Source organism: Oncorhynchus clarkii, chromosome 13, assembly GCF_045791955.1.
Source record: "Oncorhynchus clarkii lewisi isolate Uvic-CL-2024 chromosome 13, UVic_Ocla_1.0, whole genome shotgun sequence".
NCBI lineage: Eukaryota > Metazoa > Chordata > Actinopteri > Salmoniformes > Salmonidae > Oncorhynchus > Oncorhynchus clarkii.
Window position 1 is genome coordinate 35,103,454 of NC_092159.1, and position 25,357 is coordinate 35,128,810.

General features: G+C 47.6%; 1 protein-coding gene across 2 annotated transcripts in view; it reads left to right on the forward strand.

The window, feature by feature from the left end:
• The window catches only part of LOC139364581 (retinoic acid receptor alpha-like), a 192,907-nt gene that overhangs the window by 22,058 nt on the left and 145,492 nt on the right, over positions 1 to 25,357 (forward strand). For both annotated transcript variants that reach the window (XM_071101440.1, XM_071101441.1), the window contains exon 2: positions 16,068 to 16,165. The gene's annotated coding sequence lies outside the window, so the exon portion shown is untranslated. The remainder of the gene's footprint in view (positions 1 to 16,067; positions 16,166 to 25,357) is intronic.

Below are 25,357 nucleotides of genomic sequence, written 5' to 3' on the forward strand. Positions count from 1 at the left end.
CCATCCTCTCACACTTCCTTTTTTTTTTGTCTAGTTTCTGGGGTGACTTGGGGTTAGAGTGGGTGGGCCTGGATCCTGGATCTTCCCAGTCCTACACCCTCCTCAGTCCTCGTCGAACTGACGACATATTCCAAATAACAATGGGGGGGAGAGCGGGTGTGGTTATTTCAACGGTCGTGTTTGCAGAAGTAAGAAGTCTGCAGTTCCTCTTTCTTCTGAGTCCGTCCCTCTCCCCGCGCGGCCGGATTTTGGCGTAGGGAAATTAAAACAAACTCCCACCCGTCCCAACCCTCCTTTCCTCCCTCCTTCAAGTCTTCCCGCCAGTCTCGGCACAGCAACACAGCCCGGCCTGTCGCCAAGTATACGGTAACTGGGTCTCCCGGTAACTGCTTTGCTATGCCATTGGTCTTAAAGGGCCAGTGTTCCAGGAAGATTAGCTGATGTTGTGGCATCAGCTAATGGGTATCCTAATATACAGCCTTAATTCCCGAGTCTCATAGCAAAGGGTCTGAATACTTATGTAAATAAGGTCAATCAAAAAAAAAACTGTTTAGGCTTGTCATTATTGGGTGCTGTGTGTAGATTGCTGAGGATTTTCAATAGATTTAAGAACATTTTAGATTAAGGCTGCAACGTAACACAATGTGGAAAAAAGTCCAGGGCACCTGAATACTTTCCAAAGGCACTATAAATACTGTATTTATACCCCACCCCCATTTCCCAAGACCAACTCATTGGCTCACAAACCAAGCCCCTCTGACTCCAAATGTCTTGCGAGATCGCTTCTAGCACCAGCCTCCATGGTCAAGCAGTCCCAGTTGAGCTAGAATGAAGCATTTGTTTAACATCGTGTTGATGAAAGCCATGTTGTGACGGCAACTCCATCAGGCTGGTCCTTGGAGCTGGACAGTTGGGACAGCTGGGTGGATGGCTGCCCTGTCCTAGGCTAGGCCTGGCTAGTACTGAAGGTTCCGGATTGATTTGATTCAGCTGGTCTGAGAAAGATGTCTCGTCTTCAGCTGCATTTTTTTTGTGTCATTTGCCAAAACGCACTGGCAGTCATGCTCCGTTTGCCAGTTGTATAATTGGAAAACACTCATTGCCAGTGGTGTTGAACAAAGGGGAGGTAATTGTCACTGTAGAAATGAGTGGAAACCCAATCCTCTCTTGTTGGGTTGCCCTTTAGGAATGGTGCACGCAATGGTGCCTGGGTTTAGAATGATTTCAAACCAATCGGTGTGAAGGAGCAGTAGTATGGAGAAGATCCAGGAAATGTTTTACATGGACTAGCAATTCAGAGTTTCAACAGAGTGGTAATATTAAGCAGATGTATGGGGGAGGTAGTATCTAGTCCTTTTTTATAGTATTGAAACCAGTGTCGTGCAATGACATCTAGCAGAGCAGTTGTATGGAGCGATAACACTCTTGTGTCCTTGGCAATGGATATAGCACATCTATTGGGTGGCATCGGTACGTAGCACTAGCATCTCGAAAGGTATACCGAGTATTTAGTGAAAGACGAGCTCTTGCTTAATAAAATAACTGATCAAATATTTTCCAACGGGCTGTGGGCGCTGCCTTTTGATCAGGCTGCAGGTTTGGAAGCGAACGTGGAACCACCGCTCACCGCAACTCCACTTTATTACCACTGCTAAATGCATTGGCCTTTTTTTCCTTTTTAATAGGCCTGGCTTCTCCTGGGCCCAAACCTGGCATCCCCTACTCATCTGTCACTTAATGATGGAGAGAGCAGGTACTCCACTGCCAGGAACCTGAAACTTGATGACTCTGTATGGGCTTGAAGTGATTCCAGGCCAACCACGCCTAGGCTTGCCGAGCCTGGCCTCTTCTCCTCTTCTCTCCCCCTTTTGGTTGGCTCTGGTAAGAAGCCCTGTGGTGCTTGTTCTGATGTGTTCTGGTCGGGATGAGTTGGTTGGATAACTGGTCTGGTTGTGGTTTGCGGCGCAGCCAAGCTCCTAATTGAGTGCTGTGTGGAAAAGAACTGGACTGGGTCTGTAGTTTGTAACCCGAATGACCCATTTGTAACTCGAATGACCCATTTGTAACCCGAATGACCCATTTGTAACTCGAATGACCCATTTTTCTATAATATGATCATTTAGCAGACTTTTTTTTATCCAATGCCAGTTCGCTCATAACTCACAACATTTTCAGTATGTGGCAATTGCCAAAATACAACCATAAACGTTGTGTGGCCAGCGCCGTGCTCCAATCAGCCATGGAAATTGGTGTAACGGTGATGAACTTCTACAGTTTTGCCCTTGGCATAAAGCAACTCTTACCTAAAGAATCTACAGACACAATTTCCAATATTCCCAAGCTAAAGTTGTGGAATTTTGCAGAACATTTTGTGTCAATTTATCAGAACCCCCCCCCCCCCCTCCCCCCCCGCTTTAACAGACCAAAACTCTGAAGACTATCTCTCCCTTCCTGTGACTAACGTCTAACGTCGGTTGTGGATAATCTCTTTCTGCTCTCCTATTAGTTGCAGCAATGTGCTCAGACAGTCAAATGAGCCAGAAGCTCCATTTGTTCCATTCCATTCAGTTAATGTGACTTTTTGTAATTATTCCCATAATGCCCTACATTTACTGCTATTACACTATCTCATCCATCAGCTACTCTCTAATGGAACCGTGGATACGGTCTGAAAGGCCACGGTAGCAAGTTGTTTTTTTGGGTGTTTGTTTGGGGGGGGGGGGGGGGGTAACCTTGTGGGTTGTGTCAGTGTGAGCGAGCACTTGCTGTTAGGTTTCATCATGCGTGATTCTGGCACCCTGTGGAGAGAGACGGAGAGTTAGTTCCTGCTTCCGCTAGGAAGGATCTGCCCTGAATCCACAAAACCCTGGACACGCACGCATGCATGCACAGAATACCGATCCCATCTACCCTTTACCATAGGCCAGCATCATCATCTCCCCTCACCTTTAACACATTAGACCTGATAGCAGGGTTACATGAGATGTCTACATTGGTTGTGTGAGATCGCCGTCTCCTCCCTGCCAGTAGTACATAACAATCTCGGGAGGAGAGGAGAGGAGAGGAGAGGAGAGGAGAGGAGAGGAGAGGAGAGAGGGAGGGAGGGAGGGAGGGAGGGAGGGAGGGGAAGGGGGTTCTTCTCGGTGAAGTCCTCAGTATTTATATTCCTGGGTGCCAGAGGGGGCTTACATTTTTCATTGCGGTTGATTCAATCGCTGCCCCACTTTTAGGATTTTAGACAATACAGTTGGAGCTAAAATGAGGGGATTAGTCATGCCTTCAGTTTGCTGCTCTCGTCTGTCTCTCTCTGGGTTCCCACATAATAATGACCATAAGCAAGATGGCAGCCGAACTGAACCAATGCTCAAGTTACTGAAGACGGAACTAAACTGGCTTGAGCTGTCTAAGAAATGATTTCAACAACCCCTATAACTGTTACTACATGTTGTTTACGGGTGTTGTAGGTTATTGACTACGCCTGCCTGACATGTATACATTTTCAATCGATCCTTCATTTAACTAGGCAAGTCAGCTAAAGAACAAATTCTTATTTTCAATGACGGCCTAGGAACGGTGGGTTAACTGCCTTGTTCAGGGGCAGATATTTTTTTTTACCTCGTCAGCTCAGGGATTCAATCTAGCAACCTTTCGGTTACTGGCCCAACACTCTAACCACTAGGCTACCTGTGAGCTACTTACTGCCTACCCACTTTGACTTTCGGTACACAAATATTTCATATTTTCCCAGATATGCATGTAGAAGGAAGAATAAATGCATTTGGTTGTATTTTCATGTTTGAGTTGAAGAATGTTTTGGAGAGGAGACCTTGTATCATTTGTAGAGAGGTAGCACACATTGAATGTGTATATAGCAGCATGGTAGTATATTAGCCATAAGGGCTAGCTGGTGTATCAAGTATCTGCTGACAATCGGTGCCATTGCGTTTGAGTCAAGTAGGTGCTGAGGTGAGGGGTACTGTGTATTTGACGAGTGGCACTGTGTTCGATCACCTTCACACACAACAGGCGGAGACGCCGAGCGGAGAGTAGCAGACAGACGAGCAACGCAGACCACGCTCGACTCCACTCCAAATGCTTTGCCTCGCAACTTGACACTTTGAAATGTCAACCGCTGTAAACATTTTAGTTGATTGACTCGTGGAAGATATCTGTCCATGTTTTTCTCCTGGCTGTTCTCCAGTCAACTTCTTTAAAGTGAGCACGCACGCACGCACGCACGCACGCGCGCACACACACACACACACACACACACACCCCTCCCTCCCTCCCCCCCCCCACACACACACACACCTCCCTCTTTCTGACTGTCTCCCCTGCTTTTGTCTGTTCTCTTTCTCAGCCTGGGTCTGTTGATTAATGAACGGCCCAGACAAAGGCTCCAGTCAGTGCCAGATAAATACAAACACATGTTCCTCGACTACCACCCAGCTCAGCAGAGCGGAGCAGAGGGGGGGAAGGAAAGGAGCGATAGGGACAATGGAAGGTAGTGGGGATGGGATTCCCCCCCCCCCCCATTCCATTCCTTAGTAAAGCACCACCCACATTGATGTGCTGTAGGTGATGGAGTGTGTATGGAAACACACAAGCACAGGCTTGTGCACAGACACACACACACAAGCATACATTTGAAGCTGACACACACACACATTTGGAACTGGCACGCACTCACACAGAGGCACACACAGAGGCACACACACACACACACACTTCAAGCCGCATGTGTCTTGTGACCCACCACCACAGAAACAAGAGGCATGTTTCGAGTCACACCTCTCCAGTTGTAACCCATGACCCAGCGGGATTTGGCTCTGGCCTGCCACTTGGTAAAAACAACTCTGAACAATGGAAAGCCGAGTTTTTTTAATTTTATTTGAAGGATTAGACTGATTTAGCAAGGTGTTATAATGCCTGGATAGGCCTTGCTTTATACTGGCCGAGCATGGGTTCTGTCATTCATAGGCCTTTCAACTGTATGGCCACTTATTCATGGACAGGCTACTTGCAGTATTCATTTCCTCAGGCGTGCTGCAGATGCCTTTTTTGAATGGCATGTGTACTTACATATGAAGAAGGAAAATGATTGTTATACCCAATGCTTACTTCAGTCAGATGTTGTACTTCATTTCTGGCCATCAAGTGGGATTCTTTCCAGATTTCTCCTGACATTTTCTCACTCTTTGACATCTAGGATTGATCTAAGTGTTAAATCGACAGCAGAGGAGATTCTGTGACACTGACACTACTCAAATACGTACGGGCAACCAGATGTCAACGCGCCATGTTGCACCCACATGTTCCCAAAAAACGCCACAGTGTTCCCGCACCCCCAGTGTAGGAGGAGCTCCTAGGATGCTCGGGGCAAGCACATAGTGGAGGCTGGAGGAGGAGGCGATGGTGGAAACACTCTGGAGGACAGGACGGTGGATGGCACGGTGTCTGGACTTACTCAGCAGTGATATGAAAGCAGCCTTGGAGGAAGGCCTAGTCTCCTGTGTCAGTCAACAGGCTGTAGGAGGGGAGACGGAGTGGAACGCACACATGCGCGAGCACGTGTGGACACACACACACACACACACACACTCTCATTCTGGTGCAGATGTACGCACCAACTTATACTCATTTGCAAAAACACACACATGCCAGCTAAAAGGCAAGAACATTGGGCATCGTACACACATGCGCACGCATGCAGTTGAAGTTGGAAGTTTACATACACCTTAGCCAAATACATTTAAACTCCGTCTTTCCTTGTAAAAATTCCCTGTCTTAGGTCAGTAAGGATCACCACTTTTATTTTAAGAATGTGAAATGTCAGAATAATAGTAGAGTGATTTATTTCAGCTTTTATTTCTTTCATCACATTCCCAGTGGGTCAGTAGTTTACATACACTCCATTAGTATTTGGTAGCATTGCCTTCAAATTGTTTAACTTGGGTCAAACGTTTCGGGTGGCCTTCCACAAGCTTCCCACAATAGGTTGGGAGAATTGGCCCATTCCTCCTGACAGAGCTGGTGTAACTGAGTCAGGTTTGTAGGCCTCCTTGCTCAGACACGCTTTTTTCAGTTCTGCCCACAAATGTTCAATAGGTTTAGGTCAGGGCTTTGTGATGGCCACTCCAATACCTTGGCTTTGTTGTCCTTAAGCCATTTTGCCACAACAAGGTCATGTCCATTTGGAAGACCCATTTGCGACCAAGCTTTAACTTCCTGACTGATGTCTTGAGATTTTGCTTCAATATAGCCACATCATTTTCCTACCTCATGATGCCATCTATTTTGTGAAGTGCACCAGTCCCTCCTGCAGCAAAGCACCCCCACAACATGATGCTGCCACCCCCGTGCTTCACGGTTGGGATGGTGTTCTTCAGCTTGCAAGCCTCCCCCTTTTTCCTCCACACATAACGATGGTCATTGTGGCCAAACAGTTCTATTTTTGTTTCATCAGACCAGAGGACATTTCTCCAAAAATTACAATCTTTGTCCCCATGTGCAGTTGCAAACCGTGGTCTGGCTTTTTTATGGCGGTTTTGGAGCAGTGGCTTCTTCCTTGCTGAGCGGCCTTTAAGGTTATGTCGATGTAGGACTCCTTTTACTGTGGATATGGATAATTTTGTACCCGTTTCCTCCAGCATCTTTACAAGGTCCTTTGCTGTTGTTCTGGGATTGATTATCACTTTTCACACCAAAGTACGTTCATCTCTAGGAGACGGAACGCGTCTTGACACTTTGACTATGAGGAGAGCTGTGTGGGATGGAGAGGATTAAAGACATGGGGAGAAAGAGGGATTGAGAAAATGTTGAGAAGGAGGGAGCAGGTGTGTATTTGTGTGTGTGTGTGTGTGTGTGGTTTTTATCACTCTATTCCCATCAATCGTGCTGTTCCCAAGGACGACGTGTCCTGAGTGCCTGGCTCTCCCTCTAGGGACCTGCCTTACCCATTCTACATCGCTCATCATCTTTCTATCGATACGTACCCCTCTCCTCCTCATCCCCAAAATCCGTCCCGTTTCGTTATCAACTCCATCCCTCGTGCACCACCCTTCCAACCCCTCCCTCCCCTTCACTCACTCCTTCCTCTGTTCCCTCCCCCAAGGCGTCTCTCCATCCCTCCCTTGCCACCCGTTCTCGCGGGTTGCCCTGATCTGTTTAGGTCTGGTGTCGGGAGCTATCACTGTCACTGGCGGGTGCACTCTTCCCGCTGTGTCTGTCCGTCCATCTGTTTCTTGCTGTCTGTTTGTCTGTCTCTATGGTGATGTACTAGTTATACTGAGTACAGCCGCCTGCTCCACCCTTTTCCCTAGATGCCATGCAGAGCGTGACAGCCTTTTGTCCGTGCTTGTCTCATGTTGACAATGTGTGCACGCACGCACAAACACTCACTCACAGACACAGTCACATACAACGATAGACGTTAGACCGGTGGTCACCAACATTTTCTGCGCCAAGAACACTTTCTGCGTCAAGATCACTCTCTGTGTCAACATGGAAGCCGCTCAATTAAAAACAGTGCTTTAGCAGTGAGTTTGTGCAGTAGGCTATAAGCCCAATACATTATCACTGCATATAGTCTTTGCTTGAATTGCCCTGCCAATGCACTGTTGTTTGGACTCAGATAGCAAAATTATCACCCGACCACTCAAATTAATTTGGGAGATTTCTCACTTAACAATATATATATATAAAAACAATATACATTTGTCTTCACCCCCGCTTCCCCCCTTTCATTTGGGACTATACTCTGGAACCCTCCATAATCCTCTCCTTCACCCATCCTCCTCCATTCTACTGTGGGACCCCCATGGAGTCCAGACCGATAAGACAGGAATGTTCCTGGGGAGAGCTCCTCTTCCATCTTCTGTCACGGGAGGGGGGGGGGGGGGGGGGGTGAGGTCTGGGAGAGCTGTTTGGATAGGCTGGGGTTACAGAGGGAGTAGGCTAGGTGGAACGGCCCACTGTCAGCCCCCCCCCCCCCCCGGTGGGCCTGGTTACCCCCGACCCCTGGGGGTCAATGCTCATTAGGGCCTTACGCATGAATGTCAGTGAGCGGCCCAACCGGCTGGATGGCCCTCCTGCTGCAACCATTAGTCTTCCCTAGGCCAGGCAGGGTCAACTGACCACAGGAACAACCCCCCCACTACCCTCCTACACCCCCCACAATAACACACTGCCTCCACAATGGGGTTCAAGCCCTCCCTCCTAGTACAGGCATCAAAAAGTTTCCAAGTGTATTTCTTTGTGGTGTGTGTGTATGTATGTATGTGTGTGTGTGTGTGTGTGTGTGTCTTTCTTTCTTTTCACTGTCTCCCTTCATTGAATTTTGTCTTTATACTTGGATGATATCATTAACCGCCCCCTCTCCCTCCTCTCTCGCTCTCTCTCTCAGCAGACGATGCCTCAGAGTGAGTGATGCACTCCCGACATCCCTCATAACCGAGGTTGGCATTTAGAGCTTTAAATGTTACCCTCTGCTTTTTTCTCATGCATCACCGTTATGAGCCCATAATACCAGCCGCTCCCCATCCCACATCATATTCCCAGCCCAATGTTACCGCACCGTTCAGGCTTCAAATGCCAACCAGGTCAGTCACGTACTGTATAACCCTCTCCTTCCTCTCCATAAAAAAAATGCCTGCATTGCCTCAAAGCTGCATGGAGAGTTGGTGAACTGATATAAGGGGCTTGCATAATGGTTGTGTGTGTGTGTGTGTGTGTGTGCGTGTTTATCCAGGTATCTTTACATTAGAGAGGATGAGTAAGCATGTTGTTAGGGAGAAATTCACATTGATTCTTCGAAACGCCATTACCTTGAAACATCAAGTCGCGTTCTTATGGGGAAACATATTTTAAAAGGCTTTGAAAGCGACGACTGCTATGTTGATGTCTCTGTCAGAGAATGGTGTTTATGTTGTCTTCGTCCTCTTGGCCCGTTAGTGGAACATAGCCTACAACATTTCCCCATGTTGCCCTTCCTCGCCTCAGTGAGGGTCATATGAGGGAGGGATGGTGGCCTGATGGTGAATCTGACGGGCCTTAGGTGATCTGCTGACACAAGCCTCTCCTTCGTGATCTGATCTTCCGCTGAGTAGAGAGAGAGACTCCATGGGTAGCCCACAGGACTGCTGGGAATATCCCTGAAGATAGCCAATGAGAGGCCTGCTCAGAGTGGCACCACCATGGGTCTGGGTGACCTCTCGTCTGGTCTGTTGCGTGGTGCACAGTCAGCAGGCAACACAGTGGGTTTCAGCGCTAACTGGCTGGCCAGTTTTGGGGTCATGACTTTATGACATTATAGAGGAGGGATTTTCTAAAAGAGAACAGCGTGTCCACACACAGTGTTCAGAAGGGGCGCCATGTTCCATGGTTGCCTTTTACAATTTCTCATTGTTTTCATTGATGTACAGTTGAAGTCGGAAGTTATGTAAACTTCCGACTTCAACTGTAAGTGTTACGTCCACTTAGGTTGGAGTCATTAACTCGTTTTTCAACCACTCCACAAATTTCTTGTTAACAAACTAAAGCTTTGGCAAGTCGGTTAGGATATCTACTTTGTGCATGACACAAGTCATTTTTCCAACAATTGTTTACAGACAGATTATTTCACTTATAATTCATGAATATCACAATTCCAGTGGGTCAAAAGTTTACATACGCTAAGTTGACTGTGCCTTTAAACAGCTTGGAAAATTCCAGAAAATTATGTCATGGCTTTAGAAGCTTCTGATAAGCTAATTGACATAATTTGAGTAAATTGTAGGTGTAATTGACATAATTTGAGTCAATTGTAGGTGTACCTGTGGATGTATTTCAAGGCCTGCCTTCAAACTCAGTGCCTCTTTGCTTGACATCATGGGAAAATCAAAAGAAATCATCCAGACCAAAAAAAGTGTAGACCTCCACAAGTCTGGTTCATCCTTGGGAGCAATTTCCAAACGCCTGAAGGTACCACCACGTTCATCTATCCAAACAATAGTATGCAAGTATAAACACCATGGGACCACGCAGCCGTCATACCGCTCAGGAAGGAGACGCGTTCTGTCTCCTAGAGATGAGCGTACTTTGGTACGAAAAGTGCAAATCAATCCCAGAACAACGGCAAAGGACCTTGTGAAGATGCTGGAGGAAACGGGTACAGAAGTATCTATATCCACAGTAAAACAAGTCCTATATCGACATAACCTGAAAGGCCGCTCAGCAAGGAAGAAGCCACTGCTCCAAAACCGCCATTAAAATATCCAGACTACGGTTTGCAACTGCACATGGAGACAAAGATCGTACTTTTTGGAGAAATGTCCTCTGGTCTGATGAAACAAAATAGAACTGTTTGGCATAATGACCATCGTTATGTTTGGAGGAAAAAAGGGGGAGGCTTGCAAGCCGAAGAACACCATCCCAACCATGAAGCACGGGGGTGGCAGCATCATGTTGTGGGGGTGCTTTGCTGCAGGAGGGACTGGTGCACTTCACAAAATAGATAATATATTCCGACTTCAACTGTACATTTAAGGGCTATGTTTCACAGCCTCGGAGGCATGAGCTGTACTAGCCTTCACCCTTTGGCGACCACGTGGAGACTTAACCTGCTGATAGCTTGAATTAGTTAATTGTTTTCCTAACCAGCTAATCGAATGTTTCTCTTGCCCTGAGGGGGTTAACATCATTTGGGATTCTGAGGCGTCTCGGTGGGGACTGTGTGGTGAGGGGTGACTTGTCTTCAATTTTTCTTCTCCGTCATCAATCTGCTTAGGGAGATAGCCAAGAGGGGAGTTAGAAGTCAATGAATCGATGGCCAGCGGAACGGAGGTACAGCACACTCATTATCTGACTCAACGAGATCATCATTTACCACATGAAGTAGTGAGGGGGGGAGAGAGAGAAAATATAAATAGAGATATTGGAGAGGGCTTGGAAAAGGGGGACTATGAAAGGAGGAGAAGTATAAAACAGAGGGATGGGAAGAGGAGTGGGCCTATCGGGGGAAGACGGAGAATTCTGACAGATAGCGAGGAAAAAACTGAGCGAAAAGAGTAGAAAGATGTATGGCAGGATAGAGGGGGAAGGGGGTGTTAGTTTGCCCATTCAGCAAATCAGTCTAGCGGTATCACACCGCTGAGGTTGAGGGTCTGTGTAGTGGGCTGATAACCCTGAACTATGGTCTCTTTGTGTCTGCGTGTGCAGGTGTTTGCGAAGTTCATATAAATGTGTTGCGTTGTTCAGGTTTTATGGTTGGCAACCAAAGGTAGCCTTGCCAACTTGGCCTCTAGCTTTCAAGACTGGTGACAAATAGTTTATAGTGTGACATTTCTATTCTAAGATGTTCATTTGAGATGCTCAAATGTATTTGTCACCCAGGATGCTCCATTTATACACTATATATACAAAAGTATGTGGACACCCCTTCAAATGAGTGGAGTCAGCTATTTCTTTGGACTCTGGAGCAGTGGAAACGTGTTCTCTGGAGTGATGAATCACTCTTCATCATCTGGCAGTCCGACGGGCAAGTCTGTGTTTGGCAGATGCCAGGAGAACGCTACCTGCCCGACTGCACAGTGCCAAGTCTAAAGTTTGGTGGAGGAGGAATAATGTTTTGGGGCTGTTTTTCATGGTTCGGGCTAGGCATCTTAGTTTGAGTAAAGGGGAATCTTAACGCTACAATGACATTCTAAACGAGAAAATGTTTGACGAGATTAGTGTCGATGAGCTTGACTGGCCTGCACGGAGCCCTGTCCTCAACTCCATCAAACACCTTTGGGACGAATTGGAATGCTGACTGTGAGTCTGGCCCAATCGCGCAATGTCAGTCCCCGACCTCACTAATGCTCTTGTGGCAAGTCCCAGCAGCAATGTTCCAACATTTTAGTGGAAATCCTTCCATGAAGAGTGGAGGCTGTTATAGCAGCAATGGGGGGACCGACTCCATATTAATGCCCATGATTTTGAAATGAGACGTTCGACGAGCAGGTGTCCACATACTTTTGGCCGTGCAGTGTATCTGTGACAGGATCCGTGTATAAAGAATCTCTTCTCCCAAAGGCGGACGACCTTTCCGATGTCCACTGGCCCTTGCGGACTCGAGAAAAGGATGCTCCGTTAACTACATTCGCAGACAACAGACTGCTTTTTCACTTTGAACAGACTACAATCGAGGGGCCTTGTCTCGTGTCACTCGCCTCTCTCCTCCTCTTCCTTTGATGTGTCATCATGCGCTCCACTGTGTGGCTGACTTCAAAGCCTCCATCGTTTCAAAGCAGCCAAAGCGAGAAACACTTAAGACGCCAATCAGACACTTTTAATCAAGCCCAATTTGACCGAATTTCCTCCGACCAAAAATAAGTTCACGACACAGGTCATGTCTTTCATGTCTGTTGTTGAGCGAAATTAGCTGTTATGCTAAATTTAGCCTTTAGCAGCGATAGACAAGTAGTGTTTCTGAAACTTGGAGGTGAGTGTGGCTATAGAAAGGCAGTTTATCGCTCTTGTGAATGATTTTCCAAATTTCCAAATGTCTGTTGAGTGGACTAATTGTTATGCTTTGTAAATATGTAGCTTTTCAAGATATTAGCGAGGCTACGGAAAGGCTAAACTCTCAGTAAATGTATTTGGCGCGGTTGCAAACGTGTTTATTTGCTTACCCATGCTTACCTGGTCTACGACAAAACATTTGGCATCACTATGTCTGCAGGCTTGACCGTTGTATGTTGTGGTGGAGGCTAACGGGGCTAAATGGCTGGTCTGGCCAACACTGTTCCTTTCAAGAGGCTAACTCACTTTCTTGCCAATTGTCTGGCTGAGGAGAAATGAAAAGAAAAGAGGGGTGCTGAAACCAGACCTAGAGGCTATCCCTCCGTTTGTTGTCCCAGGACACTCCACGACATGACCATCTCCGAAATAGAAAGAGGAGTACTCCGATGTCTGCAATGGTATTTGGGTATTTGAGAACTTGCTCTCATCTGGCCTACCCGGTTAAATAAAGGTGAAATATACATGAATAAATAAAAAATGTGACTTTTTAGCCACATAGCTCTTGGGCGACAGGTAGCCTAATGGTTAAGGGTGTTGTGCCGGTAACAGAAAGGTCGCTGGTTTGAATCCCTGAGCCAACTAGGTGAAACTTCTTTTGATGTGCCCTTGAGCAAGGCACTTAACCCTAATTGCTCCTGTAAGTCGCTCTGGATAAGAGCATCTGCTAAATGCTTACAAATGTAAATGTAAGCGTGTGGGCCGGCGGTACTGTTTGTTAGCTGTGGTCCGGCGGGCTGGACATTGACCTCGACCAGCGGCATCATTAGTCGTGGACGGGCCGTCGGCGGCTGTCATTGCTGTCATTGACAGAGTGACTCGCAGTAATTGCCCTGACCGCCGCGGGCTTGTTTGGGGGATTGGAAAGGCGGATGGATGGAGGGGGGAGGAGTGGTGATGCAATTTTTTTTAAACGTTTTTTTTGTTGGTGGATTGGACAAGGGAGAAATGGATGGATGAAGGGAGAGGGGGAGCAGGGTTGCTATGGAGGTAGGGCGGTGGTGGGTTGGACAGGGGGGAAATGGATGGATGAAGGGAGAGGGGGAGCAGGGTTGCTATGGAGGTAGGGCGGTGGTGGGTTGGACAGGGGGGAAATGGATGGATGAAGGGAGAGGGGGAGCAGGGTTGCTATGGAGGTAGGGTGGTGGTGGTTTGGACAGGGGGGAAATGGATGGATGAAGGGAGAGTGGGAGCAGGGTTGCTATGGAGGTAGGGCGGTGGTGGGTTGTCAGTGAACTGACAGAGAAATTACTTTCTCTCTTTTCGCATCTGTATAATGGAGCTGGAGAGGTGGAAGGGAGGGCGAGTATGTAGCGGATGAGACCGACCCACGAGACCCATTCTCTGTCTGTACATGTCCCCGCTCATTGAGTCACAGCCCCTAGGCCTGCTCATGATGCCATGTATGTGCGTATGAAGACTACATGTTGTGTGTATTCTGTGCTGGTCATGTAAGAGGCTTTTCACTTGCCGGCACGTTCAACAACGCAAATGAATGCATTCAAGTACTTCTATAGGATATGATTATGTGTGTGGGGGGTTATGATATGTGTGTCGGTGTTCTTTGTATTTACTACATATTTGTCCTTACTAGAGGTCGACCGAATATGATATTTCAACACCGATACCGCTTATTGGAGGACCAAAAAAGCCGATACCAATTAATCAGCCGATATTTAATTTTAAATTTATTTTAAATGTATTTTTAATTTATTTAATTTATTTTTACATTTATTTTTATTTATTTGTAATAATGACAATTACAACAATACTGAATGAACACTTATTTTAACTTAATATAATACATCAATAAAAATCAATTTAGCCTCCAATAAATAATGAAACATGTTCAATTTGGTTTATATAATGCAAAAACAAAGTGTTGGCAAAAAATTGCACTTTTACTTTGTCATGTAAAAAAGCTAACATTTGAGTTCCTTGCTCAGAACATGAGAACATATGAAAGTTGGTGGTTGCTTTTAACATGAGACTTCAATATTCCAAGGTAAGAGGTTTTAGGTTGTAGTTAATATAGTATTTATAAGACTATTTCTCTCTATACCATTTGTATTTCATATACCTTTGACTATTTGATGTTCTTATAGGCACTATAGTATTGCCAGTGTAACAGTATAGCTATTAGCGTTTCAAACGTGACACAATTTCACCTGGTTAATATTGCCTGCTAACCTGGACTTCTTTTAGCTAAAAATGCAGGTTTATATATACTTCTGTGTATTGATTTTAAGAAAGGCATTGGTGTTTATGGTTAGGTACAATCGTCCAACGATTGTGCTTTTTTCGCAAATGCGCTTTTGTTAAATCATCCCCCAGCATTGCATTGATTATATGCAACGCAAGACACGCTAGATAAACTAGTAATATCATCAACCATAACTAGTGATTATGATTGATTGTTTTTTATAAGATAAGTTTAATGCTAGCTAGCAACTTACCTTGGCTTCCACTGCATTTGCGTAACAGGCAGGCTCCTCGTGGAGTGCAATGAGAGGCAGGTGGTTAGAGCGTTGGACAAGTTTACTGTAAGGTTGCAAGTTTGGATCCCCCGAGCTGACAAGGTGAAAATCTGTCGTTCTGCCTCTGAACAAGGGAGTTAACCCACCGTTCCTAGGCCGTCATTGAAAATGAGAATGTGTTCTTAACTGACTTGCCTAGTTAAATAAAGGTATAAAAATAAATCATTTGGCAAAATCGTCGCCAAAAAATACCGATTTCCGATTGTTATGAAAACTTGAAATCGGCCATTCCGATTAATCGGTCGACCTCTACTCTGGATCGATGTGTACGACAGCGTGTTCCAGTTCACGCCAATATCCAGAAACTTCGCACAGCCATTGAGGGGTGAAACAACAGTCCATAGGCCACAATCAACAGCCTGATCAACTCTATGCGAAAGAGACGTGTTGCGCTGCATGAGGCAAATGGTGGTCACCCCTACCTTTTTTTAACGGTGTCTGTGACCAACAGATGCATGTCTGGATTCCCAGTCATATCAAATTCATAGATTAGGGCATAATGAATTTATTTCAATTGACTGATTTCCATATATGAACTGTTAACTCAGTAAAATCTTTGAAATTGTTGCATTTATATGAGAGAGACTGTGTGAGAGAGAGAGAGAGACTGTGAGAGAGAGAGAGACTGTGTGAGAGAGAGAGAGACTGTGTGAGAGAGAGAGAGACTGTGTGAGAGAGAGAGAGACTGTGTGAGAGAGAGAGAGAGACTGTGTGAGAGAGAGAGACTGTGTGTGAGAGAGAGACTGTGTGAGAGAGAGAGAGACTGTGTGAGAGAGAGAGAGACTGTGAGAGAGAGAGAGACGGTGTGAGAGAGAGAGAGACTGTGAGAGAGTGAGACTGTGAGAGAGTGAGACTGTGAGAGAGAGAGAGAGAGAGAGAGAGAGAAAGAGACAGACTGTGAGAGACAGAGACAGAGAAAGACTGTGAGAGACTGACTCTCGTGGAGAGCTATGCGTACTAAAGCTAATATCTTCTCTCTCTTTCTTATTATAGATGCCTATGTCACTGCCATGGCAGACCACTGCTTTGGGAGGTTAATAGCAGCCTGACACGGCTGTTTCTCCGGGGTTAGGGCTTTGCCACGGTGCAAGGTAAGCCTCTTCCATGGTGCTTGGCTGTCTGCCAACAACATGCTCTAATCTATGCCAAATAATCAGTCCGCTTTCAGAGTCAGGTGTGGCATTGGGAATGGGTGTGTGTGTACACTATGTGAACAGGTGTGTGTTCTCATGCATATCAAACACGTTTTTGTCTTTCTGTTTGTGGAAGGAGTGCATGAGTGAACTCCTATGTAGTGTGTGTGTGCGCAAGCATGTGTACTTGTGTGTGTTTATCCTCAAATAACCTCTCTGGATGTCGTTTCGCCATGCCAAAATATGTTTAGTTGCCTGGGAATGCCAGGGGGGGAGAGCGGAGACGAGGAAGAGGGGGGAAGGAGAGGAAAGCATGAAAAAGACCGTTGGAAAAGGAACGAGAGTGGGAGAAAAAAAGGGAGTCCCTCTATCCCTTGGCTGTGTAGTCCAGCCTGTTCTAGCCGGATTTCCAGCCTGTTCTAATTTCAACTTTGTTCTAATTTCCACTCTCCCAGGAACACACACACACACACGATCCCAATCACGATCCCAATCGCGGACTCACACAGACGAATCCAGACTCGAACGGACACGTGGATACAGGAACACACCAAAAAAACACTGTCACCCTGCACTCACAGGGACAAATTCATACAGGCCGCGTCAATGCATTTTTCCAAACCCATTCAACCTACAGTGTAGTGTACCCACAGGCAACCAGACATATTCATTCACATGTATCGGTCTTTCACTGGCCGACCTTGCATCAGCAGGAACAACTCAACTGACTAGAGCTGCAAGGCTTCTACAGCTACGGCCAGCGACCCCCCCCCCCCCCCTATGTTTATCGCTACACACACACACACACACACACACACACACACACACACACACACACACACACACTGGCAAACGCTGGTGTTATCATCTATGCTTCCTCCCCAGCCTCACTGGGACTCGTGCCCAGCTTTTGATGTTGCTCAGCTCAAAAAGAGCTCTCTCACACTGACGACGACACACTGCTGTTAGACTTGAGGCCCTGTTCTCCGCCTTACGAGAGGAGGGGAGTCTGAGGAGCGGAGTGACGAAAGAGATCTACTTTTCAATTCATACTACATCCTTGCCTTACCGTTCGTTGTGGCTGGCAACGCGCCGGTCGTGGTCCGCAGCTCCAATTGAAAAACGCTTAAACAACCTGAGTGACTTTTCTTCTGAAACGTCTTAGCACTCTTGAACACTGCAACAAAAAAATCACAAGGATGTGCAGACAAAGGGTTTATTTTCTTGTCCGTACACGTTCGGTTAGCTGACAATACACAGCCGACTCTTGCTAGCTAACGTCATGCTTCATGATCAAGTAACGTTAGCAAATCAATAATGACCGTTTACCCCTCCCGTGCGAATAAAAAAAGGAAAAGTTGAGTAAAATGTCTTTCTCTCTTCAATTTACTCTCTCCATTCTCTCTCTTCACTTAGCCCCCCCATCTCTCTTTCTATACCTAAATTACTAACCCTTTCCCTCCCCTCTTCTCTCTCTCTCTCTAACCCTTTCCCTCCACTCTTCTCTCTCTCTAACCCTAACCCTTTCCCTCCACTCTTCTCTCTCTCTAACCCTAACCCTTTCCCTCCCCTCTTCTCTCTCTCTCTCTAACCCTAACCCTTTCCCTCCACTCTTCTCTCTCTCTAACCCTTTCCCTCCACTCTTCTCTCTCTAACCCCAACCCTTTCCCTCCACTCTCCTCTCTCTCTAACCCCAACCCTTTCCCTCCACTCTCCTCTCTCTCTCTCCAACCCCAACCCTTTCCCTCCACTCTTCTCTCTCTCTCTAACCCCAACCCTTTCCCTCCACTTTTCCCTCTCTCTCTAACCCCAACCCTTTCCCTCCACTCTTCTCTCTCTCTCTCTCTCTCTCTCTCTAACCCTTTCCCTCCACTCTTCTCTCTATCTAACCCTTTTCCTCCACTCTTCTCTCTCTAACCCCCAACCCTTTCCCTCCACTCTTCTCTCTCTCTCTAACCCCAACCCTTTCCCTCCACTCTTCTCAATCTCTAACCCTTTCCCTCCACTCTTCTCTCTCTCTCTAACCCTTTCCCTTCACTCTTCTCTCTCTCTCTAACCCCAACCCTTTCCCTCCACTCTTCTCTCTCTCTAACACCAACCCTTTCCCTCCACTCTTCTCTCTCTCTAACCCCAACCCTTTCCCTCCACTCTTCTCTCTCTCTAACCCCAACCCTTTCCCTCCACTCTTCTCTCTCTCTAACCCTTTCCCTCCACTCTTCTCTCTCTCTAACCCTTTCCCTCCACTCTTCTCTCTCTCTAACCCCAACCCTTTCCCTCCACTCTTCTCTCTCTCTAACCCTTTCCCTCCACTCTTCTCTCTCTCTAACCCTTTCCCTCCACTCTTCTCTCTCTCAAACCCTTTCCCTCCACTCTTCTCAATCTCTAACCCTTTCCCTTCACTCTTCTCTCTCTCTAACCCCAACCCTTTCCCTCCACTCTTCTCTCTCTCTAGTCCCAACCCTTTCCCTCCACTCTTCTCTCTCTCTATCCCAACCCTTTCCCTCCACTCTTCTCTCTCTCTAACCCTAACCCTTTCCCTCCACTCTTCTCTCTCTAACCCCAACCCTTTCCCTCCACTCTTCTCTCTCTCTAACCCTTTCCCTCCACTCTTCTCTCTCTCTAACCCTTTCCCTCCACTCTTCTCTCTCTCTAACCCTTTCCCTCCACTCTTCTCTCTCTCTAACCCTTTCCCTCCACTCTTCTCTCTCTCTAACCCTTTCCCTCCACTCTTCTCAATCTCTAACCCTTTCCCTTCACTCTTCTCTCTCTCTAACCCTAACCCTTTCCCTCCTCTCTGCTCGCTCTCTCTAAACCCTTTCCTTCCACTCTTCTCTCTCTCTCTCTAACCCTTTCCCTCCACTCTTCTCTCTAACCCTAACCCTTTCCCTACACGCTTCTCTCTCTCTCTAACCCCAACCCTTTCCTTCCACTCTTCTCTCTCTCTCTCTATCCCTTTCCCTCCACTCTTCTCTCTCTCTCTAACCCCAACCCTTTCCTGCCACTCTTCTCAATCTCTAACCCTTTCCCTCCACTCTTCTCTCTCTCTCTAACCCTTTCCCTTCACTCTTCTCTCTCTCTCTAACCCCAACCCCAACCCTTTCCCTCCACTCTTCTCTCTCTCTCTAACCCCAACCCTTTCCCTCCACTCTTCTCTCTCTCTAACCCCAACCCTTTCCCTCCACTCTTCTCTCTCTCTAACCCCAACCCTTGCCCTCCACTCTTCTCTCTCTCTCTTACCCTTTCCCTCCACTCTTCTCTCTCTCTAACCCTTTCCCTCCACTCTTCTCTCTCTCTCTAACCCTTTCCCTCCACTCTTCTCTCTCTCTAACCCTTTCCCTCCACTCTTCTCTCTCTCTAACCCTTTCCCTCCACTCTTCTCTCTCTCTAACCCTTTCCCTCCACTCTTCTCAATCTCTAACCCTTTCCCTTCACTCTTCTCTCTCTCTAACCCTAACCCTTTCCCTCCACTCTTCTCTCTCTAACCCCAACCCTTTCCCTCCACTCTTCTCTCTCTCTAGTCCAAACCCTTTCCCTCCACTCTTCTCTCTCTCTAACCCTAACCCTTTCCCTCCACTCTTCTCTCTCTCTCTAACCCTTTCCCTCCACTCTTCTCTCTCTCTCTAACCCTTTCCCTCCACTCTTCTCTCTCTCTCTAACCCTTTCCCTCCACTCTTCTCTCTCTCCAACCCTTTCCCTCCACGCTTCTCTCTCTCTAACCCCAACCCTTTCCCTCCACTCTTCTCTCTCTCTCTAACCCCAACCCTTTCCCTCCACTCTTCTCTCTCTCTCTAACCCTAACCCTTTCCCTCCACTCTTCTCTCTCTCTCTAACCCTTTCCCTCCACTCTTCTCTCTCTCTCTAACCCTTTCCTTCCACTCTTCTCTCTCTCCAACCCTTTCCCTCCACTCTTCTCTCTCTCTAACCCCAACCCTTTCCCTCCACTCTTCTCTCTCTCTCAAACCCTTTCCCTCCACTCTTCACTCTCTCTCTAACACTTTCCCTCCACTCTTCACTCTCTCTCTAACCCTTTCCCTCCACTCTTCTCTCTCTCTCTAACCCTTTCCCTCCACTCTTCTCTCTCTCTCTCTAACCCTTTCCCTCCACTCTTCTCTCTCTCTCTAACCCTTTCCCTCCACTCTTCTCTCTCTCTCTCTAACCCTTTCCCTCCACTCTTCTCTCTCTCTCTCTAACCCTTTCCCTCCACTCTTCTCTCTTTCTCTAACCCTTTCCCTCCACTCTTTTCTCTCTCTCTAACCCTTTCCCTCCACTATTCTCTCTCTCTCTAACCCTTTCCCTCCACTCTTCTCTCTCTCTCTAACCCTTTCCCCCCACTCTTCTCTCTCTCTCTAACCCTTTCCCTCCACTCTTCTCTCTCTTCCTAACCCCTTCCCTCCACTCTTCTCTCTCTCTAACCCTTTCCCTCCACTCTTCTCTCTCTCTCTAACCCTTTCCCTCCACTCTTCTCTCTCTCTAACCCTTCCCTCCACTCTTCTCTCTCTCTCTAACCTTTTCCCTACACTCTTCTCTCTCTCACTATCCCTTTCCCTCCACTCTTCTCTCTCTCTTACCCTTTCCCTTCACTCTTCTCTCTCTAACCCCAACCCTTTCCCTCCACTCTTCTCTCTCTCTAGTCCCAACCCCTTCCCTCCACTCTTCTCTCTCTCTCACCTAACCCTTTCCCTCCACTCTTCTCTCTCTCTAACCCAACCCTTTCCCTCTACTCTTCTCTCTCTCTCTAACCCCAACCCTTTCTCTCCACTCTTCTCTCTCTCTCTAACCCCAACCCTTTCCCTCCACTCTTCTCTCTCTCTCTAACCCTAACCCCTTCCCTCCACTCTTCTCTAACACTAACCCCTTCCCTCCACTCTTCTCTCTCTCTAACCCTTTCCCTCCACTCTTCTCTCTCTCTCTAACCCCAACCCTTTCCCTCCACTCTTCTCTCTCTCTAACCCTTTCCCTCCACTCTTCTCTCTCTCTCTAACCCTTTCCCTCCACTCTTCTCTCTCTCTAACCCTTTCCCTCCACTCTTCTCTCTCTCTAACCCTTTCCCCCCACTCTTCTCTCTCTCTAACCCTTTCCCTCCACTCTTCTCTCTTTCTAACCCTTTCCCTTCACTCTTCTCTCTCTAGTCCCAACCCTTTCCCTCCACTCTTCTCTCTCTCTAACCCAATCCTTTCCCTCCACTCTTCTCTCTCTCTCTAACCCAACCCTTTCCCTCCACTCTTCTCTCTCTCTAACCCAACCCTTTCCCTCCACTCTTCTCTCTCTCTCTAACCCAACCCTTTCCCTCCACTCTTCTCTCTCTCTAACCCAACCCTTTCTCTCCACTCTTCTCTCTCGCTCTAACCCCAACCCTTTCCCTCCACTCTTCTCTCTCTCTAACCCTTTCCCTCCACTCTTCTCTCTCTCTAACCCTTTCCCTCCACTCTTCTCTCTCTCTAACCCTTTCCCTCCACTCTTCTCTCTCTCTAACCCTTTCCCTCCACTCTTCTCAATCTCTAACCCTTTCCCTTCACTCTTCTCTCTCTCTAACCCTAACCCTTTCCCTCCTCTCTGCTCGCTCTCTCTAAACCCAACCATTTCCCTCCACTCCTCTCTCTCTCTAACCCTTTCCTTCCACTCTTCTCTCTCTCTCTCTAACCCTTTCCCTCCACTCTTCTCTCTAACCCTAACCCTTTCCCTACACGCTTCTCTCTCTCTCTAACCCCAACCCTTTCCTTCCACTCTTCTCTCTCTCTCTCTATCCCTTTCCCTCCACTCTTCTCTCTCTCTCTAACCCCAACCCTTTCCTGCCACTCTTCTCAATCTCTAACCCTTTCCCTCCACTCTTCTCTCTCTCTCTAACCCTTTCCCTTCACTCTTCTCTCTCTCTCTAACCCCAACCCCAACCCTTTCCCTCCACTCTTCTCTCTCTCTAACCCCAACCCTTTCCCTCCACTCTTCTCTCTCTCTAACCCCAACCCTTGCCCTCCACTCTTCTCTCTCTCTCTTACCCTTTCCCTCCACTCTTCTCTCTCTCTAACCCTTTCCCTCCACTCTTCTCTCTCTCTCTAACCCTTTCCCTCCACTCTTCTCTCTCTCTAACCCTTTCCCTCCACTCTTCTCTCTCTCTAACCCTTTCCCTCCACTCTTCTCTCTCTCTAACCCTTTCCCTCCACTCTTCTCTCTCTCTAACCCTTTCCCTCCACTCTTCTCAATCTCTAACCCTTTCCCTTCACTCTTCTCTCTCTCTAACCCTAACCCTTTCCCTCCACTCTTCTCTCTCTAACCCCAACCCTTTCCCTCCACTCTTCTCTCTCTCTAGTCCAAACCCTTTCCCTCCACTCTTCTCTCTCTCTAACCCTAACCCTTTCCCTCCACTCTTCTCTCTCTCTCTAACCCTTTCCCTCCACTCTTCTCTCTCTCTCTAACCCTTTCCCTCCACTCTTCTCTCTCTCTCTAACCCTTTCCCTCCACTCTTCTCTCTCTCCAACCCTTTCCCTCCACGCTTCTCTCTCTCTAACCCCAACCCTTTCCCTCCACTCTTCTCTCTCTCTCTAACCCCAACCCTTTCCCTCCACTCTTCTCTCTCTCTCTAACCCTAACCCTTTCCCTCCACTCTTCTCTCTCTCTCTAACCCTTTCCCTCCACTCTTCTCTCTCTCTCTAACCCTTTCCCTCCACTCTTCTCTCTCTCCAACCCTTTCCCTCCACTCTTCTCTCTCTCTAACCCCAACCCTTTCCCTCCACTCTTCTCTCTCTCTCAAACCCTTTCCCTCCACTCTTCACTCTCTCTCTAACACTTTCCCTCCACTCTTCACTCTCTCTCTAACCCTTTCCCTCCACTCTTCTCTCTCTCTCTAACCCTTTCCCTCCACTCTTCTCTCTCTCTCTCTAACCCTTTCCCTCCACTCTTCTCTCTCTCTCTAACCCTTTCCCTCCACTCTTCTCTCTCTCTCTCTAACCCTTTCCCTCCACTCTTCTCTCTCTCTCTCTAACCCTTTCCCTCCACTCTTCTCTCTTTCTCTAACCCTTTCCCTCCACTCTTTTCTCTCTCTCTAACCCTTTCCCTCCACTATTCTCTCTCTCTCTAACCCTTTCCCTCCACTCTTCTCTCTCTCTCTAACCCTTTCCCCCCACTCTTCTCTCTCTCTCTAACCCTTTCCCTCCACTCTTCTCTCTCTCCCTAACCCCTTCCCTCCACTCTTCTCTCTCTCTAACCCTTTCCCTCCACTCTTCTCTCTCTCTCTAACCCTTTCCCTCCACTCTTCTCTCTCTCTAACCCTTCCCTCCACTCTTCTCTCTCTCTCTAACCTTTTCCCTACACTCTTCTCTCTCTCACTATCCCTTTCCCTCCACTCTTCTCTCTCTCTTACCCTTTCCCTTCACTCTTCTCTCTCTAACCCCAACCCTTTCCCTCCACTCTTCTCTCTCTCTAGTCCCAACCCCTTCCCTCCACTCTTCTCTCTCTCTCACCTAACCCTTTCCCTCCACTCTTCTCTCTCTCTAACCCAACCCTTTCCCTCTACTCTTCTCTCTCTCTCTAACCCCAACCCTTTCTCTCCACTCTTCTCTCTCTCTCTAACCCCAACCCTTTCCCTCCACTCTTCTCTCTCTCTCTAACCCTAACCCCTTCCCTCCACTCTTCTCTAACACTAACCCCTTCCCTCCACTCTTCTCTCTCTCTAACCCTTTCCCTCCACTCTTCTCTCTTTCTCTAACCCCAACCCTTTCCCTCCACTCTTCTCTCTCTCTAACCCTTTCCCTCCACTCTTCTCTCTCTCTCTAACCCTTTCCCTCCACTCTTCTCTCTCTCTAACCCTTTCCCTCCACTCTTCTCTCTCTCTAACCCTTTCCCCCCACTCTTCTCTCTCTCTAACCCTTTCCCTCCACTCTTCTCTCTTTCTAACCCTTTCCCTTCACTCTTCTCTCTCTCTAGTCCCAACCCTTTCCCTCCACTCTTCTCTCTCTCTAACCCAACCCTTTCCCTCCACTCTTCTCTCTCTCTCTAACCCAACCCTTTCCCTCCACTCTTCTCTCTCTCTAACCCAACCCTTTCTCTCCACTCTTCTCTCTCGCTCTAACCCCAACCCTTTCCCTCCACTCTTCTCTCTCTCTAACCCTAACCCCTTCCCTCCACTCTTCTCTAACCCTAACCCCTTCCCTCCACTCTTCTCTCTCTCTAACCCTAACCCTTTCCCTCCACTCTTCTCTCTCTCTCTAACCCTTTCCCTCCACTCTTCTCTCTCTCTCTAACCCTTTCCCTCCTCTCTTCTCTCTCTCCAACCCTTTCCCTCCACGCTTCTCTCTCTCTAACCCCAACCCTTTCCCTCCACTCTTCTCTCTCTCTCTAACCCCAACCCTTTCCCTCCACTCTTCTCTCTCTCTCTAACCCTAACCCTTTCCCTCCACTCTTCTCTCTCTCTCTAACCCTTTCCCTCCACTCTTCTCTCTCTCTCTAACCCTTTCCCTCCACTCTTCTCTCTCTCCAACCCTTTCCCTCCACTCTTCTCTCTCTCTAACCCCAACCCTTTCCCTCCACTCTTCTCTCTCTCTCAAACCCTTTCCCTCCACTCTTCACTCTCTCTCTAACACTTTCCCTCCACTCTTCACTCTCTCTCTAACCCTTTCCCTCCACTCTTCTCTCTCTCTCTAACCCTTTCCCTCCACTCTTCTCTCTCTCTCTCTAACCCTTTCCCTCCACTCTTCTCTCTCTCTCTAACCCTTTCCCTCCACTCTTCTCTCTCTCTCTCTAACCCTTTCCCTCCACTCTTCTCTCTTTCTCTAACCCTTTCCCTCCACTCTTTTCTCTCTCTCTAACCCTTTCCCTCCACTATTCTCTCTCTCTCTAACCCTTTCCCTCCACTCTTCTCTCTCTCTCTCTAACCCTTTCCCTCCACTCTTCTCTCTCTCTCTAACCCTTTCCCTCCACTCTTCTCTCTCTCTCTCTAACCCTTTCCCTCCACTCTTCTCTCTTTCTCTAACCCTTTCCCTCCACTCTTTTCTCTCTCTCTAACCCTTTCCCTCCACTATTCTCTCTCTCTCTAACCCTTTCCCTCCACTCTTCTCTCTCTCTCTAACCCTTTCCCTCTTCTCTCTCTCTAACCCTTTCCCTCCACTCTTCTCTCTCTCTCTAACCTTTTCCCTACACTCTTCTCTCTCTCACTAACCC